Here is a 20,520-nt window from a genome sequence, read left to right as displayed (position 1 = left end):
GTCTCGCTCTGTCGCCCAGGCTGGAGTGCAGTGGCCCGATCTCGGCTCACTACAAGCTCCCCATCCTGAGTTCACGCCATTCTCCTGCCTCAGCCTCCCGAGTAGGTGGGACTACAGGCACCCGCAACCACGCCCAGTTAATTTTTTTGTATTTTAGTAGAGACAGGGTTTCGCTGTGTTAGCCAGGATGGTCTCGATCTCCTGACCTCATGATCTGCCCGCCTCGGCCTTCCAAAGTGCTGGGATTACAGGCGTGAGCCACCGCGCCCGGCCTGGCCTATCTTTTCCTTTATCTATGGAAATCCTAAATGCCCCTTTGAGGTCTGATGCCCCAAAGACTGAAGATATTTCATAAGGTGTTTGGCACATAGTAGGTATTCAAAACATTTTTTTTGCATCTGAATCTGAATAACTGAGAATACCACCCATGACATAAATGTTGTAATTTTCCACTTGCTGAAAGTCTTTGAAATAACTCCAGTGGGACGAAGGGAGATGAAGATGGTTCCTGAGGGGGTTCCAAAGAGAATCAGAAAAGGTCAGCTACCATAAATAAGTATAATTCTTGCAGGAATTCATCACAATCTCCATAAACACTGATTACTGAACACACCTCCAACCCTATTGTCCCCTGTAACCTTTTCAGACTGAGATGTACTTTTTTGTTGTTGCTAAACAATACATATTCTTTGTAGAAATTTAGAAATGCACAGAAAAACACACAGAAGAAAACTTAAATCTCCTATATGTAATCACATTGAACAGAAAAAAATCTATAAACATTCCCCTGTATATCTTTTCATTTCCACGATACACGTGTATAATATATTTTAAATAGGTGAGAGTTTACTGTACATAATGTATAGTATCAGCTTTTAAAAATTTAACAATGACTCATAAGCATTTTCCATTTCATTGAGCATTCTTACATAAGTTTAAAGGACTACATAATAGCTCTTGTTGTATGAATGCAAGATAATCTATTTAATCATTCCCATATATGAAGATATTTTATTATTCCTATTTACTTATAAACAAAACCATGTTAACATCATGTAAGAACATATTTGTATACTTCTCTGATTATTTCCTTAGAATAAATCCACTTTTTTGGAATTGCTAGGTCAAAGAGAACAGACACTTGAGTTTTGAGGTACATTGTGGACTTCCCATCTGGAAAGAGTATATTAGATTAAACTCTAACTATATATATATTTCCCTAAAGCTATGTCAATATATTATGATTAAAAATACATTTTCCAATTTGAGAGACAAAAGTCATCTCTCATTTTCTGTAACTTTATTTTATGACAAAAATAATGTGTTCATTACAGAAAACATAAAAAATCTAGACACAAAAAAGAAAAATCACTTACATTCTAATACACATAATTAACCATTAACACTTTAGAGTGAATACATTCTCTCTAAAGCTTTGGTTATTTGTGTGTATATGTAAATGTTCATAGCCATAGATATAAGTACAATTAACATTCTAAAGTGAGGCCTAGTGCTGTGGCTTATGCCTGTAATCCCAGCACTTTGGGAGGCCAATGTGGGCAGATCAGGGGTTCAAGATCAACCTGACCAACATGGTGAAACCCCGTTTCTACTAAAAATACAAAAAATTAGCTGGGTGTAGTGGTGCAAACCTGTAATCCCAGCACTTTGGGAGGCCAATGCGGGCAGATCAGGAGTTCAAGACCCACCTGACCAACATGGTGAAACCCTGTTTCTACTAAAAATACAAAAAATTAGCTGGGTGTAGTGGTGCACACCTGTAATCCCAGCTACTTGGTAGGCTGAGGCAGGAGAATAGCTTGAACCCAGGAGGTGGGGGTTGCAGTGAGCTGAGATCATGCCACACTGCACTGCAGCCTGGGCGACAGAGTGAGACCCCATCTCAAAAAAAATAAATTCTAAAGTGAGACGATACATCTATCTTTTTAACTACAAATATCATGAACATTTTTCCTTATTAATTATTCATGTAGAAGAACATTTTAATGGCTGCTGTTTAGTGTTTCAATATACAAATAGAATTTATCTTGCCAAGTGCCCTATGGCTGGTTACCAAAGTTAATTTCAATCATGTAATTTCAAGTTTACTTACTATTAAATAAAGGGATTTTTCATTTGTTTATTGAACATGGATAATTCTTTAGTGATTTGTCTCATTTAGATCTTGTTAAAGATATACTCACAGTTTTCTTCCAAATATTGGACAGCTGGAGATTTCTACAGCAGGCAGGATCAGCAATAGGCCAAGGAGGCACTTGTCACTTCAACATGCAGAGGGGAACATTACTGTAGTCACCACAGTTCAAAGCACCTCATTCAAACCTAATGAGTTATCTAAGCCTGTTACTGAAAAACAGGAAATCTCAAATTCCAGTCCAGTTTTGACGTCATCAGTTTTTGTAGTCTAGGGCAACATCTTGTTCTACAGACTGCATTCTGCCCAAAGGACATGATAATTACTGACCTGCCTTTTCAGGACTTGCAAACATTTTTAGCAATTCTAAAAATGCTGGGGAAGGTGAATGAGTATTCTTTTTGCTCATTACCAGGCAGCAACTTAGTCAAATAATAAGATATGCTGCTGTACTAATAAAAACTTAGACTTCAAAGATTAAAAAAAAAAACAACGCTTAATTGATTCAGAGAGCCTAGTCCATCATCCTTCAGTAACCTAATTACCTGACTTTGTGCAGACACATTAATGAACCATTAGTGCAATCTCATAAATGTATCACTAGCGCTTAGCACAGTACTAGAAACATATGAGAAACTGAAATATGAAATGAGAGAATGAATGAATGAAGAAACCTTCTGCTATATTTACATCAAGTTTTCTAATATATGTCACCCACATTGTACTACTGATGACAATTTTGGTTTCAGTTTGACTGTCAGCTGAGAAGTGAGAAGCCTAGGAGCATTCTGATTCCCTTAAATTAGGCCTTAACTAGTTTCCTTTACACATCTAATATCTATGTATTAAAAATAAAGATGTTAAGTATTTAAATTTTCTTTACAAGGATGCTTTGGAAAACCTAAGAAACATTTTTATACCTATAATGTCATTAAATAATAAAGTTAGTAAGCTCTTATATGAAGGGAGGTATCAAGGATGGTAAGTGAGCCACAGCTAAGCTGCAACTGTCGGCAGCAGATAGGAAAAAGAATAACAGTCCCACTACAGGTGAATTTTCAAGGTGGTCAACCACCTCCATATGCTTCTAAATAGTCAGCACTTCAAATAAATAATCTTCACCAAAGACAATTTATTATGTGATTTTTCTTATCCCCCAAATTAATAGAGGACAAAAGGCTATGTTAATTATGTAAAAATCTAACCTTAGTTTCTTCTAAAAATGAAACATATTAATTTGTTTACTATGATTAAGCAGTTTATTTCCTCACAGTACCAAAAGGCGGAACAAAATAAATTGGCTGGTACATTTTAAAAAGCAGCATTTTGCTCATGTTACTGAGGGTGCATTTTTATTAGCTTGAAAGATAAAATAATCCCTAACATATTAGACATTAAAATAGAGCAAGTTAATGCAGTGAGGTAATCATGATTAATCAAAAATAAATCTCTCAGTGTCACCTTAAAATGCACATTGCAAGATTTTTCTCTAAAATCCAAACTGAAATTGCTTTTCATCAAGAACTGAGGAATTTAGAATAGGACACCAAGAGAAAAACATTCAGAAATTGCCATGGTAGGAAGAGATAGGCCACTGTTTGATTCTCCAACTCAGCTGAATTAAAACCACTGAGAATTAAGTATGAGAAAATGCATTACATAATTCTGGACTTATGCATCCATCACTATTCTATTTCCTTTCATTCTTAACCTCTTAATTTGGAATCAGATTAATAAAATAATTTGAATATAGACTAATATATGAATTACCTGAGTTTAAAACGTGGTATTGCAATAGGTGGAGAGGAGGGAATATCAAAATCATTACATTTTTTATGTGAAAATGTGTCTATGGAGCACCAATGATATCTCTACAGCTCCCTCCCAAAAACAGAATTATGCTTTATTGATTTATCCAATCAACACACTTGCCTGAGCACAACAAAATAGTTGGTGGAGGAGTGAATAATCACTCTATGAGCTTTGAAATCACCTTCTCTCAATTGCCACCCAAATCTGCTCTTAAATTTTTGCGTTTTAATCAGAATGCTGAGATTAATTGCAATCTGTGTGGTCATTAGCTTTGATTATCAGATCTAGCTTGGGAAATTACGTGAGATATGACAAATTTTTCCCTTCAAATACTGCTTTCTTTTTCATGTTCCATGCAGAGTTTTATCTATGTACTATGGTTTCCTTTGATCAATTAAAAAAGATAAAATTCTGGAAATAGCAATGTAAACATCTCCCTAAAAGCTCTATCACGCAGAAAGTCTCTGGCTATCTTCCGTAAGTCTTAGAAAAACACTGGGCCTTTGTGGGCTGTTCACTAATCTCTGCTCTCTGTCCTTTTCCCTATGCAAGTAATAGTTCTGCATGACTGCAGTTGAACCAGTTTTGCCTCCTAGGAAATTTCTAGGCTCCCACTGTGGAAAGTTGGATTCATATGCTAATATTTTGTGGCTAGCAAAGGACAGTAGTCTTATTGAAAATAGTTTTGGAGGACCTGCAAACCCTCGAAATAGCTTTTCTAAGTGGAAAAATCATCACAGGGAAGTTATTTCCTTTTATGTTTACCTGCTTGATAAAATATACTATAATATATTTTAATTAATTAATTTAAAATATTTGAATGAAACATTCCACATAGAAAATGCCAAAATTCAGTATACAATAGCTCACAATCTAGGTATTTTTAACATCATTAGTTGCATACTGTGAAAATATTTAATACAGTGGTTCTCAACTGGGAGAATTTGGCAACATCTGGAGAGATTTTTGGTTGTTACAACTGGGGGTTGCCAAGCATCTAGTGTGTAGAAGCCAGGGATGCTGCCAGATACCCTACAATGCACAGGACACACCAATAGCAAATAATTGCCCAGCCTCTAATTCCAATAGTGCTGAGTTGAAAAACCCTATTTCAATATAAAGTGAGTTAAAGGGAAGAAGATGAAGTTGTTGCATATAATACCAGGAAAATAGTTCTCTACTAAACAGCTTTTGATGTATTCAAAATACCACAGTTATTTTCAAGTGTTTGTTCATTCACTTATTTAACAAATATTTATTGAGCACCTATTATACAGAAAGAACTCTAAGTTCCTAAGATTACAACCTTGCACAGAAGTTATAATTTCACTTCCATGGTAGTTACATTCCAGTTGAGAAATGGAAAGCAATACAATAAATTAAAAATATAGACGTGAATAAAAGAGTGAAATAAAAGTCTCTTTAGAATGTTAAGAATAATTAATCAAAAATGAATAAAGTAAAAATATGTAACAAGTCATTAAAATACTGCTATGTTTTGACAAAAATGAGTATATTCTTTTGTCCTGTAAAAGTCATTCTAAGATCATATTCATCCTTTTTAGCCATCACTTGCCAATGAGACTTCTGGAAAAGAAAGTCTGATTTGAGCGTGCATTTTTACATTCTTTCAATAAAAAATGACCAAAAAGCAAAACGAAAAACGTTTTTCAAGGCATGCATCAATTTGAATACATTGCCCTGTGAATTTTTTGTTTTGTTTTGTCTTCATGGGAGTTGCTAAAAGAGTTGAATAAGCGTAGCATATTACGTATTCCTTGCATGAAAAGCATATTTATGAAAACCACATCATGAAAGAGAAGCAGCACAAGTTCTTCAAGTGAGTAGCTTAGCACAGAAATTCCTGGATTATGAAAATACTTTGCCATGTGTGATCTAAAATATTTTGTGGGCTTTTAGCCTTCCAAAGGAAGATACATGATTTCTCTAAGGCACATTAATACAAACTTTATTCCATAGAAAAATTTGAATGTGCTGTGTCTTCTAGATCTTTTTCTTTGAAAGGTGAATGCCCCATCTCCCTCTTCTCACGTGGAGAACACAATGGCTTTCATAACTAGTATTCCTGCTCCTTTCATGCTCTACTGAAATCCATTCTGTACACAATGTGCACAGTGAATTATTTAAACATAAATCAGATCATGTCACTCCCTTTCTTAAAACTCTTCAATAGGTTTTTCCATTACATGCTGGGAAAAAACAATATATCCTTAACAAGAGTCTGAATTACCTGGCCCCTGCCTCTAGCCACAGACTCTTCTCTAGCCCTTCTCACTGCAGTGAATCTGCTTCAGCCAAACTGACCTCCTTTCAGTGCCCATAACCCACTAAGTTCTTTGCTACCCCAGCGTCTTTGCACCTACTGTTGTTTCCTCCTCTCACCCTGGACCTCTCCACCTAGAGGAAATTTGCCAACCTATCCTTTAATTGTCTATTTCAGTACATGATTTTATTTTTCTTTACAACACTTAACATGGTTTATAACTATACTATTTATTTTTAGTTATTAATGGTTTTCCCAAATAAAATGATAGCTCTATGAGGCTCAAACCATGATACCTTATCCTAATTTGACTCCCGTCATGAAACAAGTTATTTAGCACACATTTAGGGTTAAATAGAGATTATTTGAATGAACAAATAAAATAAATTTATTTTGTTTTAAAAAATAGTTACTTTTGCAGGCCACAATATGCAAAACATCTATAATTTCTGCAATTATAGAATTTATTAAGGAGATATTATGAAATAGTAAATACAAATAGTAGAGTCACTTTCACTTATACTTAAATTTTATATTTAGAATATGTGTTACATATAATACAAAAAAATAACAATAGCAATTCATGTGTATTTCTCAGGGGAAATGTTTTCTTTCAATAAAATCATGGGGTGCCATGCTGTTACATCAACACCAAAGTGTGGTTATTAATATAACACATCCATCAAAAGGAAGTCACCTGGGTAAACAAATCAAATAGAGGTTTTTCTTCCAATAATCATGGATATTCCCAGAAAGTAAGGAGGCTTCTGCTCTACGGAACCTTTATGTAGAAGGATGATTTTCCTAGCATTAAATACTGATTTCTGTTATCCCAGAGAAGACATATACTATAATGGAAAAAGGATGAAATTACAAGATGAACTGAGCTCTGTTTCCATCTCAGCCACTTCTACAGTTCTGGCCTCTTAGACAGGCTGCTCAATACCTCTGCACCCCACTGTCCTCATTTATGAAATGAAGTGTCAGCCTTTCATATGTTTTAATACCCTATGCCAACTCCTTCTTCTAAACATCTCTCCACAGCAAGCTGCTAATCAACTCCTTCTAACCCCTCCTCTCCCTCACTGCTGGAGGCAGAGCAAACCATTCAGACCTGTGTTGTTCAAAGAGGTAGCCACTAGCTACAAGCGGTTATTGAGTATGTGAAATGTGGCTTGTTGAATTCAAATGTGCTTTAAGTGTAAAATACACATAGATTTTGAAGTCAGTACAAAAAGTAAATTAAAATATCTTATTAATAGTTTTATATTAATAACATATTAAAATTAATATTTGAGATATATTCCATTAAGTAAAATATATGAATAAAAATAATTTTAACTATTTTATTCTTAATTAGGCTCCTGGGAAATTTAATATAGGGCTCAAAGTTATGACCTGCACTGTACTTCTATTAGGCAACTTGAGTTAGATAGTTTTTTTCAGTCTGCAATTACTTATTTGACTTGAGGAATATTGTAAAAACAAAACAAAACAAAACAGTGATTTCAAAAATTCCTTCAAATATTAATATCCAAGTTCCTAATAAGTCTAGGATCATATAATCAAATAGGATTATTATTTTGGGTCATCATTAACACTATATGAGATCCAACACTATTCAATTCCTTTATTGATCCTATTCATCTTATTATTTTCAAATAATAATTTCAAGATCCAGAATTCTCAAGGAATCATCACACAATGATCAGCTACTAAGAAAGAGTAAAAAGTTCACAAACACACATGCACTTTCAGCTCTGCCACACAACATTATTGTGATTTGGGAAGAGAAATTTACCCATTTGAGCCTTTGTTTTCATAAATAAAATGAAAGAGAGGGTGTTAAGAGAAATGTAAATTAATCACCCTAAATCTGGTATATCTAAATATAATGAGTAATTAGAATGGGACATAATTATAAAATATGACAATAGCAACATATTTGGACTATTTGAACTCTTCATATTTCTAGACCTTCTATCTATTTATTAATTAAATGGAAGACAGCTAAAATTTTACTTCTTTTAAAAAGAATTAAATGAGTTTCTAAAATTCAAAAGAAGAACTGATACCAAGTTCATCTTTTGAGAAGTCATGATGTTTCTATATTTTTTTGCTTTATAATGTGGCTGCATAATGAATAATAAGACTTCTTATGATATACTAAAATTTAACGTATCCATCCCTTAGGATAGTTTGAAATAATTCTCCAAGTTAAAGTGAAGGATGAAAGGTGCATTTGATAATGTCCCAAGTGTCATCTGAATTGTAACACTACCATTGCATGTTGTAATTTCAGATTTGCAAGTCTTCAGATATCTTCACTGATATTTTAACTGGGAAATTTGCTCGTTTAATTTCATCTGTTACATCTGACTTACTCTAGGCTCAACTGATAGAACATTCTGAAAGTTAATTTCACATACTCTTTAAGATTCTCTACTTTTCAACCTGTTGAAGCAACCATTCCAAATGGAAATATCAAGGTATTTACAATAATGGCTATAATAAAAGTACCACCTATTTAAATATGTAACATTCTCATTAAGCAAACATTTATTTAATGTCTCCCAAATACCAGTGTCTAGTCAGCAAAAAAAAAAAAAAAAAGTTGCTGCCCTAAAGGATTATAAATGTTATATTTTCAAAGAGATTCTATGTAAAACAGATTCTAAGATCTTTCCAGTAGCCATATGACTGAGAATAAAGGTCCCAAACACAGACAGACTTGGGGGATAGGTAATGTTCTTTTTTGCACCTTACCCCTCACCCTTTTCAGCAATTCCTACCCTCCTTCCCCATCCGTCCCTCTAGGCATCACTTTGCTCTTCTCCAATAATGACCTGGTTTTCTCAAGTAACCACATAACTCGAAGTAAGCATTTAGCTGTCAGCCCTTAGACACAGTGGAAAGGTGTGGGTGATATTTGATGGAAAGGAGGAGAATTTGTTTAACTCCCTATAAATGAAGAAAGCATAATCAATAAATTTATCTTTTATGTTCCTGACAACCAATTCATATCAATAAAACCAAACCTTACATCTTAAGATTGGTTAAAGAATACTTTCTAAGCTTGATTTCTAACATGTAATTTATTCATGAAAGTAACACATGTCTACAGAAAGTATATGTTGAAATACTAAGGATAATAATGAAAACTGAAATCTTTGCTTTTGAAGAAACAGCATTTTTCAGTGACAGACTGAGTACACTGCATGAATCTGTTACTTATTGTTCCTTTAATGTGGATATCTTCTTTTTGTTTACAAACGATGGATATATATGTTTTTAAAGTAATTTTATTTAAAAATATATTTGGACTTAAAATATTATGATATCTAGTTAAATAATGAAACAAAATATGGACATTTTGAATAACGTTGAAAAACAGTAATGGTAAACTTGAAATTGGATCCCATACTCCTAATTGTGTAGTAAAAAAATCTAGTTATCAAATGATGTAATAGCTTCTTTTTTTAGAACACCTAGGGAAAATTATGGATATTATGTTGAACTGTTTTATATACAAATATTATTCCATTTGTATTTCAGAAGAGTATGCAGGATTTCAGTCCCTTGGATTTGCCATTTTGTGTTTCAGAAAAGCTGGTCTTAAAACTGGGAGACAACTAAGATTATGGGAAGAAAACACATACAGGATTTTAACTGCCTTCTCATAACCACTGGCATCTCAAGCTAAGCCAGAAAAGAATTCCTTGAACCCCTGAGAAGGCTCCATCTCTTTTCTCTTCTCTTACCTCATCCAGCACTTACACAAACATCACTGGAACAACAACACTTTTTATGGCAGACAAAGCAAAAACTGGGAAATGTCACACACGTGAGTTGTTTTTGAACAACTGCTATATTATAAAGCTCAGACCTTGACTGCTGATCTCTTTGGCTGCCCACTCTCCACTTCATGTTTGACCTTCAGTGCTGGCACAATTCTGGCTCCATTCCCCAAAGCATAAAAGACAGCAAAGTATGTAGAAATCCTTGAGATAAAACTGGACTCATAAAACGGCATTGCTATTTCCTTCAAAGAAAACTAAAGCACATTTCCAAGCATTATTTGGTTTCTACTCATCATATTCCATTCTGTTTATACCAAAAAGCTTTGCTGGGTTACCAGTAACAATACTATATAGGTAAGAAAAATCGTTTTCATGTGCAAAATAATATTTCCTTTTAAGTAACATGCCATCAGCTCCCTGATGAACGTATCTACATGCATCCTAGGCATTGGCATGCAGATAGGAGCTGGAGATTGGAGCAGAGTCAGTTCTTAGCAATAAATCAGACCAAGGGACTTTTATGTTACCTTTTAGATCATCATTACAAAGTCAACCCTAACATTTTGCTAATTACTATAGTATGACCAATCAAATAGAGCCAGTCTTATGGTGATAACCATACCTAGCATTAGTTATCAGACTCCTTAGGAAGTGAATATAGTTTATATAATTCATATAATTCACATGCTACACCTATCTTTGGGATCTTTTTGTCATTATGTCAGTCTCCCTGAAATCATCCTGGGAAGCTTGTTTTCATTTTCCCCCTTCTTATCTTATACTTGTTTCATAAGTCTTATTTGTATTTCTTCACCTATCCTGGTTATCTAACAGCATCTTTCCATTATGTTCCCTAAAGTCTTCTACAAAATCCTCAAAGGAAAAGAAGGAACTGATTTTGTAATTCAGTAGAGATATTTTGCATTTATGAGCAAATGCTACACACTGAAGTTCAGCGAGAAATTAGACCATGAATTTCAACATAGGTAAGCTTGGCTTGGTTCTTTAAAGGAAGTTTGCCACTTTGCCTCATGCCTACCAGATAACTATAAATACCACCTGACTTGTTTATAGTTGAGTGCTTTATGTTATCACTTTCTAGGAACAAAACGAACTGAGCGCAAAACAAACAGGATGTACCCTTGGTCTGCCAAGAGATACTCATTTCCGACGGGAACTTCTACTGGGTCTCTGCATGGAAAGGAACTTTCCAATGCCTGATATGTTCCATCAACCTGAGAAAGAGGTTGTTCTCTTACCATGTTTGGTTTATTAGTTCAATATATACTGAGTTATTGGATTGGAGGGAAGTTCTCACATTGTGAAAAGTCTGTTCAATTCATAGGTTACATTATTTATCCAAGCCTGGGAGAAAAGGGAAAGTAGGCTGGGGTAAGCATGGATGTAGAATAGCAATATGGTGAAGGGAAGAGAGCAAGACTGTTACAAAAAAAAAGAGGAGAAAGTGAATAGGATTGCAATGTTTGTTGGTTGAGTCACTGTACTTAAATTCATTTTTCTAAATAGACTACATTACTTCCCTACATGCAGAAACATTGAAGAAAAAATTGAGTTTTGTCTAGTCTCTTTTTCACCTCATACGTAGTTAGATAAATTTTAAACAATATTTTAGTTATTTTTGTTTTTAAATTTAAAGACATTGGTGAATGAACTAGCAAAATAATGTAGGTGATTTTTATGGGGCTACAAAAGACTCCTTGTGCCACATACTGTAGAAAGAATAAGTCACTATTGCTTTCTGAGGCACTCTTAGTGTTTTTATTCCTTGATTCAAAAGAGATGGACAGAAAGTAAGATTCCCTTTTTTTATACTAATTAGAAGGCAATTTAATGGCTTTTGAATATAATATTGTGATGGCAGATAGGTATCATCTCTCCTTCTAAATTTGACCAAGTTTTTGCAGTCAAATAGAATGCTATGTTGTGAAGGATTTCAAAGTTCTGGAAGTCCTAGTTACAGCTATCAGACAAGAGAAAGAAATAAGGGGCGGCCAAATTGGAAAGGAAGAAGTCAAATTATCCTTGTTTATAGATGATATGCTCTTATGTTTGGAGAAACAAAGACTCCACCAAAAAACTATTAGAACTAATAAACAAATTCAGTAAAGGTGCAGGATACAAAATCAACAAACAAAAATCAGTACTGTTTCTGTATGCCAATAGTGAAAAATCAGAAAAAGAAATCAAGAAATTAAGCCTATTTACAATGGTTATAAATAAAATAAAATACCTATGAATTAACTTAAGCAAAAAAGTGAAAGATTTCTACAATAAAAACTATAAAATACTGCTGAAAGAAATGAAAGAGGATATTAAAAAAAGGAAAGATCCCATATTCACAGAATGGAAGAATCAAAATCGCTAAAATGTCCATACTACCCAAAGCAATCTACAGATTCAATGCAATCCCTATAAAAATACCAATGACATTCTTCACAGAAATAGAAAAAAAATCCCCAAATTTATACAGAATCACAAAAGACCCGGAATAGCCAAAGCTATTCTGAGCACAAAGAACAAAACTGGAAGAATCACATAACCTGACTTCAAATTATACCACAAAGCTATTGTAACTAAAAGAGCATAGTACTGGCATAAAAGCAGACATATAGACCAGTGTAACAGAATAAAGAACCCATAAACAAATCCACACATCAACAGTGAGCTCATTTTTGACAAAGGTGTTGAGAACATACATTGGGGAAAGGACAGTCTCTTCAATAAATCATTCTGGGAAAATTGGATATTCATATGCAAAATAATGAAACTGGACCCCCATATCTCACCGTATACAAATCAAATCAAAATGGATTAGGATTTAAGTATAAGACTTCAAACTATGAAACTACTAAAAGAAGTATTGGGGAAACTCTCCAGGACATTGGACTGGGCAAATAATTCTTGAGTAGTATCCCACAAGGATAGGCAACCAAAACAACAATGGACAAATGGGGTCACATCAAGTTAAAAGGCTTCTGCACAGCAAAGGATACAATCAACAAAGTGAAGAGACAACCCACAGAATGGGGGAAAATATTTGCAAACCACTTATCTGACAAGGGGTTAATAACCAGAATATATAAGCAGCTCAAATAACTCAATAGAGAAAAATCTAATAATCCAATTAAAATGCAGGCAAAAAATACCTGAATAGGCATTTCCCAAAAGAAGACATACAAATGGCAAACAGTTATATGAAAAGGTGCTCAACATCTTTGATAATCAGAGAAGTACAAATCAAAACTACAATGAGATATCATCTCACCAGTTAAATTGGCTTTTATCCAAAAGACAGGCAATAACAAATGGTGATGAGAATGTGGAGAAAAAGGAACCCTCATATGCCATTGGTGGGAATGTAAATTAGTACAATCACTATGGAGAACAGTTTGGAGGTTCCTAAAAAACTAAAAATAAAGCTACCATATGATCCGTTAATCCCATTGCTAGGTATACAAACAGATATCTGCACCCCCCATGTTTATTGCACTGTTCACAATAGCCAAGAATTGGAAGGAACCTAAGTGCCCATCAACAGTTGAATAGATAAAGAAAATGTGGTATGCAATGAAGTACTATTCAGCCTTTAAAAAGAATGACATCCTTTCATTTGGAACAACATGGATGGAAGTGGAGTTCATTATGTTAAGTGAAATAAGCCAGGAACAGAAAGACAAACTTTTCTTGCATATTCTCTCTTATATGTGGGAGTTAAAAATTAAAACAATTGAACGCATGGAGATAAGACAGTAGAATGACTGGTTACTAGAGACTGGGGAGGATAGTGGGGTCAGGGAAGTGGAGATGGTTAATGTGTCCAAAAATATAGTCAGATAGAATGAATAAGGCATAGTATTTGATAAGACAAGAGGTGACTATAGTCAATAATAATTTAACTGTAAATTTTAAAATAACTAAAAGAGTATAATTAGATTGTTTGTAACACAAAGACAGGATAAATGTTGAGGTTATGGATACACCATTTAAGCTGATGTAATTATTACACCAGAATTATTAAACCAGAATATATAAGGAGCTCAAATAACTCAATAGAGACAAATCTAATAATCCAATTAAAATGCGGGCAAAAAATCTGAATAGGCATTTCCAAAAAGAAGACATACAAATGGCAAACAGTTACATGAAAAGGTGCTCAACATCATTGATCATCAGAGAAGCATTCATCTTGTATACTTGTATCAAAATAGCTCATGTACCCTATAAATCTATATTTCTACTATGCACCCACAAAAATTAAAAGTTAGAGAAAACAAAGTTCTTTGTCAGGCCAGTGGGGAAGGAGTGCTAGGACAAAATAGGCAAGTCTGCTTTAAGAGGGAAGGAACGGTGGGAGTCACATCTGACAAATCCAGCCCAAGGTCACGGGTCAGATTATAGAGCCAGAGGTTTTCAAAATTGCTTTCCCTTCTGCCATGATACACATAATTGGTAGTATGCTAACAATAACAAAAATTTGTTATTGTGGTGGTGTGGGGAGTGTGGTTGGTTGGCTGTGGTATGGTAATACTATTAACAAACATTTACATCATATTTTCTGTATGCCAGGTACCATGCTAAGTGCTTCATACATAGCATCTCATTTAATCCTCACAAGAATCCTTTGACATAGTTTTGACTTACCCTCACTTCCCAGAACTCTAAATCCACTTCCTTCCTTTTCCCTTGCAATGAAGAAAATGTCAGAGTGCACGTGAGTATTACAGGGATAATCTTGAGCCGCTGCAATTTATAAAAAGTAAATCTTTTTCAAGCTAATACTTTAACTAATGACTTGTGAATTTATGTGACTTCTGACTAATGGCTTGTGACTTGTAACTAATGACTGTGACTTGTAACTAATGACTAAGTCTGACACAAGAGTATGTTGACATTAGAGTTGAGCACTGCAGTATTACACTTTGCTATTCTTATTTCCCAGACTCACTCCCTAATTCCAAACTAAATGTGATGGAAATGTGTGTTTCTGATAAAAGTAGAAAGCAGATGAGCATTGGTAGATATGTGATTACCAATCCCCCAACCATGCAAGAAAATCTGTTAAAAAGGCAGATCTAGTCGGGCATGGTGGCTCACGCCTGTAATCCCAGCACTTTGGGAGGCTGAGTTGTGTGGATCACCTGAGGTCAAGAGTTCCAGAGCAGCCTGGCCAAAGTGGTGAAGCCCCATTTCTACTAAAAATACAATAATTAGCCATGCATGGTGGCGCCATGCCTGTAGTCCCAGATACTCAGGTGACTGAGGCAGAAGAATTGCTTGAACCCGGGAGGCAGAGGTTGCAGTGAGTTGAAATTGTGCCATTGCACACCAGCCTGGGCTACAAGAGCAAAACTCCATCTCAAAAAAAAAAAAAAAAAAAAACCCAGCAGATTTTACAGGTTAGTGCTGCATGGGAAAGGCATTATAAATAATTTTTGTACAGCCTTTCATTTTGCAAATATGAAAACTAAGACTGATGGTTTTAATTTATATTTGACTACTCTTTATTTTTTTCCTGTACATATTTTTAAAAGTCATGACAAATTTCTTTAAAAAGTGAAGATCCTTATGTTAAATTTTAAATAAACAGATATTTCAGTCTACTTAAAAGTACAATAATAATTTTGATGAAAGTTTTAGGGAGTTTTCAGTAGTAAAATTAGTTTTACTATAAAGTATGTTCTTTTGGAGGAAAACCACGGCAGACAGAAAGTACTGAATGAGTGTTTATTTTAATTAGAAAAAGAAGGAAAGGGTCAGGTGTGGTGGCTCACACCTGCAATCCCAGCACTTTGGGAGGCCAAGGCAGGTGGATCACCTGAGGTCAGGAGTTCAAGACCAGCCTGGCCAACATGGTGAAACCCCGTCTCTACTAAAAATACAAAAATTAACTGGGCGTGGTGGCATGCACCTGTAGTCCCAACTACTCGGGATGCTGGAGCAGGAGAATCGCTTGAACCCAGGAGGCAAAGGTTGCAATGAGCCGAGATCTCACCACTGCACTCCAGCCTGGGCAACAAAGTGAGACTCCATCTCAAAAAATAAAATAAAATAAAATAAAAAATAAAAAGGAGGAAAGAAGAAAGGGAGAAAAAAAGGAAAGGAAGGGAAGGAAAGAAGGAAGGAAGAAGGTGGGAGGGATGGAGGGAGGTGGGAGGGAGGAAGGAAAGAAGGAAGGAAGGCAGGCAGGCAGGCAGGCAGGCAGGCAGAAAGAAAGTTAGTTTTCTCATTCCAAACAAATTAACATTTCATTTACATTAAACAATCATTTGCTAAACATTAGCATCTTTGTGTTACGAATTCACTGTCTTGTGATTACACAGTAAGTATTACTTTAAGAACAGTTTCCTTTTCTTCTAAAAGAGGGATAATCTAAATTAACATGCAAAATGCACATAGTAGTAATTAGTCAAACAAAAATGTGGATGGCATGAAAATTTGCAATGTGCAGCAATGGCTTTGAAAAATATCAGATCCAACTTCCAGACTTATAATTAAGAAGGAATTATTTTGTAAAATAAAAAATCCATATTTTATTTTTAAACTCTTGAATCTATTTTGAAAGAATTCTTTAACATATAGGATTAGTAAGTACTGCACATATTTATCAAAGTATTTTGACCTAATGGCAGATGCTCCAGCCAAAGAGATCTCTCTAGCTATATCCCAAGAGGAATTATTAGTTTCAAAAGAAAGGGCCCAAAGGATAGCTTGATATCGGGAAGCGAAGGAAACAAAAAATATATCTCTGGCCGGAGATGTAGAAGATATTAACAGGAACCAGACTCATTACCTAGTAAGTTTTCAGGCATGGTCCCAAAATGGTCACTACCATGATTACATGAGAAAAAGAACTTACTCAAATATTAATTGTAACAAATAAAAATTCCTGTCCCTAGTCAAGTCAATCAGTCCTACCATCTCCTAACCTCTGGCATGTTGTGTTTTTTGTTTGTTTTTGTTTTGTATATGTGTGTTAAAAGGCTAAAATAATGAATGACATATGAATAAAATATACATTTCAAGAACTATCAAAATTTCAAGCTAAAAGAAACATTAGATGTCAACCCAATGCAATCTTCTATTGGTTTAAGATGAGAAAATGAGGATCCAGAGTCATTAACTGGCCAGGCTTTAGGTGGCAGAGTTAGGACTAAAATCCACTGCTAGGACTCTGACATCGGCCAGATCACAATTCTGTTTGTTATCAGACATAATTCACCTACATGCAAATACCCACAGAAGCTTCACTCTGCAAAACTATAAGGAGGTGGTGAAGTTTACAGAATCTCTATTCATTATATGCCCACATCTCTGAGGCCCAATGCAATTTATTTTACAAAGTTGTCTTCACCTACAAGTTTCACCTTGCAGGTGATTTACCTCTGAGAATATTATCTGATGGCCTTTAGAGAGGAGCCAACTTTTTATGCTTCTCCATTTCAAGTCAGTTCAACATTAAATTAGAAACTTCATGGAGCAGAAAGAGTGGTTTAGTATTCAGGGTACAAAGTCTTCAACAATAACTGTCTTCATACTCTTCCTATGCATGTTAGAAACTTTGTATTGATAATAAAATACTAAAATTGTTGAAATCTTAGAAATCAAATAAAAATTTTGTTTATTTTAAACTCTTAATTACTTATTTAAAACTATCTCAGAAAGAAAAGTAGAAGTCAATAATATATACTTCTCTGTAATGAATTTCTTATCATCATTACACTTTAAAGAATCAGATGCCCACGTCCAAAATGAATTTATGGTACTTCTTCAGTCCATAGACATTAATTGAGTGCATACTGTGTGCACACAATGTGCTATATGAGAGGGTCCCTGGACTCAAGGGGTCACAATAAGACAGGCGAGCTAATAGCGATCTTACATGAAAAGTGCTATCAAACAGATATTTGCAGGACTCAGAATTCAGATGAGAAAGCCACTAATTTCCACCCCCATCCTCCAGGCTGGGCAGAGAATGAAGAAGGGAATCATGGAAGGGCAGAAAGGCATGAAACATGCTTTTATTTTCTCTTAAAACAACAAATGAAAACTATTACATTAAAAGGCAGCAAGAAGCATTTAGCAAGCACAAAACATCAACAATTAAAAAGCAACAGCAGGCTTCTGTGAAGAACCCAATCATGTGCATGCATAGCATTTAGTGACTGGCTGATCAAGAAAAGCAACTCTGCCTCTTGGTGAGGCTGACAGTGTGTTCAAGATAAAGGCAGGGATGACTGAGAAATTCCTTGGTGGTGAGGTTACCAGCCCACAGGCCTGTTTTCCTTCTGCATGTTATCCCCTCAGCCCAGCATATCCTTCCTTCCTTCTCTTTGCATGACAGTCTTCTTTCTTCTTTAGATCTCAATTTAAATGTGACCTTCCCTTCCTTTCTGTCTAAATAGGCCCTACTATCATGACCACCACTGCACCAGTATTGTCTGTCTAGTTCTCTATTTTCCTCATAGTAAGTTACTTTCCTTACTTGTTAAATGGCTGTCTCCCCCATCATAATCGAGCTTCACAAGAGCAGTGACTTGTTTTAGATCAAGCATACCTGGGATATATCACATGCATAAATCTATTCATGAATAAATGCAGAAGGAAAGAAGGATGGAAGGAATGAAGAAGAAAGGAAGCCAAGAGTCCTAGTCTATCAAGTCCAAGGGATTGATGGAACTGCACTTATTTCATTTATTAAAACGCAGCATGATTAGATCACTATTTGTCAATTTGACTAAAGTGTATACTTCTAAAGAAAAAAACTCACTGGCTGTAAAAGTCAAGTTAAATATTTTTATGGTAATAAAATAATATATCAACATAAGCCTCCCACCCAAATTCACAAGCCTATACTGAACAAACTAAAATACTAATAAAATTTAAACATCATTACATGTTAAAATCAACATTCATGTGATCTGCTAGATGATGCTTTTTTCTTTTAAAAGGATGATCACACACACCATGAAGTAACTACTAACTATTATAGCACAGGGGCAACTGAAGCCACAACTTATCTCTATTCTAACTACTGGGGAACTTTTGTTCAGACAGTACTGTAATGGCGACATCATTCGGCCTTCTCTTTATGAGAATGTAATATTTCTCTGTATTAATTTACCTCTGTTCTGTTGGGTCAATTAAGGAATACCACTTGGGGTCAATGTGATTAGAAAGACAAACTAAACATGACTATTAATAACACAAGGCACTGTTTGACTACATAAAAGTAACATAGATACTTATAGAAGTTTCTATGAGTACTTTTTAAAATTCCAATAGAGAATTCATCAATCTACCATTTTGAGAAAAGAGAACACATACTGGGTTGTGGCCTATTCTTTAGTTTCAGTGCTTATAGCAGAAGACCTGGCTTTGAAACTCTGCTAAAAATATAAGCAATTTTAAGGTATTATGTGAATTAAGCAATTTTCAACTTTATTTTTATTTATTTATTTATTTATTTTTGAGAGGGAGTCTTGCTCTGTTGCTCAGGCTGGAGTGCAGTGGAGCAATGTCGGTTCACCGCAACATCCACCTCCCAGGTTCAAGCGATTCTCCTGCCTCAGCCTCTCAAGTAACTGGGACTACAGGAACGTGCCACCATGCCTGGCTAATTTTTGTATTTTTAGTAGAGATGGGGTTTCACCATATTGGCCAGGCTGGTCTCCAGCTCCTGACCTTGTGATTCACCCGCCTCAGCCTTCCAAAGTGCTGGGATTACAGGTGTGAGCCACCACGCCCGGCCCAATTCTCAACTTTATTAAGCCTGAGAATCCCTTATACAAATTATAATCTTCTCTGACCCTCAGCTTCCTTTTCTATCAAATGATAGATGTAACATCGTAGATATTCAAGCTTCATTCTGTTTGAAATATAGGGATTAGCATACCACCAAAATAGTATTATGATTGAATATCTGAGTCTCTTATTCAACCAATCACATGTCACCATGAATCTGTATTCACAGGTAGTAAAACAAGCTCCCAAACACTTTATTATTGATGCAGGCTTTGGGCCAAAGCTGCTTCATAGATCTCTGGTAAGAAAGTATGAACAAAGATTCCTTTTCCCTATGCATGCTAAGTGTATGTGGTCTTGAATCACAGAATCTTACTTACTCTATTTCAACCCAAATCCCAAATCCAAGTCTCCATTCTTACCACTCCACTGGGATGTAATGCCTCACCATAGCAATTGGCTAAAAGAATATGAGCAAGAACAAGAAAGAGAGGGGGGAAGAAAAGAAAGAGCGATAACAAGAGGCATCCACTTGACCTTCCCAGAGTGGGGCAAATGCTCCTGCAATCATTTTCTGAGAGAGAGAATGGAGAAAAATAGTTAAAAATCAAGGGAGATGCTGATATACAAAAAAGGACTAGAAAATTGGAGGGATTCCAGGAGTCAGAAATTGTTGCTCCAATGAGAGATGTGGACCAAGTATTTTA

General features: G+C 35.2%; 1 protein-coding gene across 2 annotated transcripts in view; it reads right to left on the bottom strand.

The window, feature by feature from the left end:
* Positions 1-20,520, bottom strand: part of ARHGAP24 (Rho GTPase activating protein 24) — a 528,695-nt gene that overhangs the window by 391,553 nt on the left and 116,622 nt on the right. The window lies entirely within an intron of this gene.

Source organism: Pan paniscus, chromosome 3, assembly GCF_029289425.2.
Source record: "Pan paniscus chromosome 3, NHGRI_mPanPan1-v2.0_pri, whole genome shotgun sequence".
Classification (NCBI taxonomy): Eukaryota; Metazoa; Chordata; class Mammalia; order Primates; family Hominidae; genus Pan; species Pan paniscus.
This window is presented reverse-complemented; position numbering and strand designations above follow the sequence as displayed.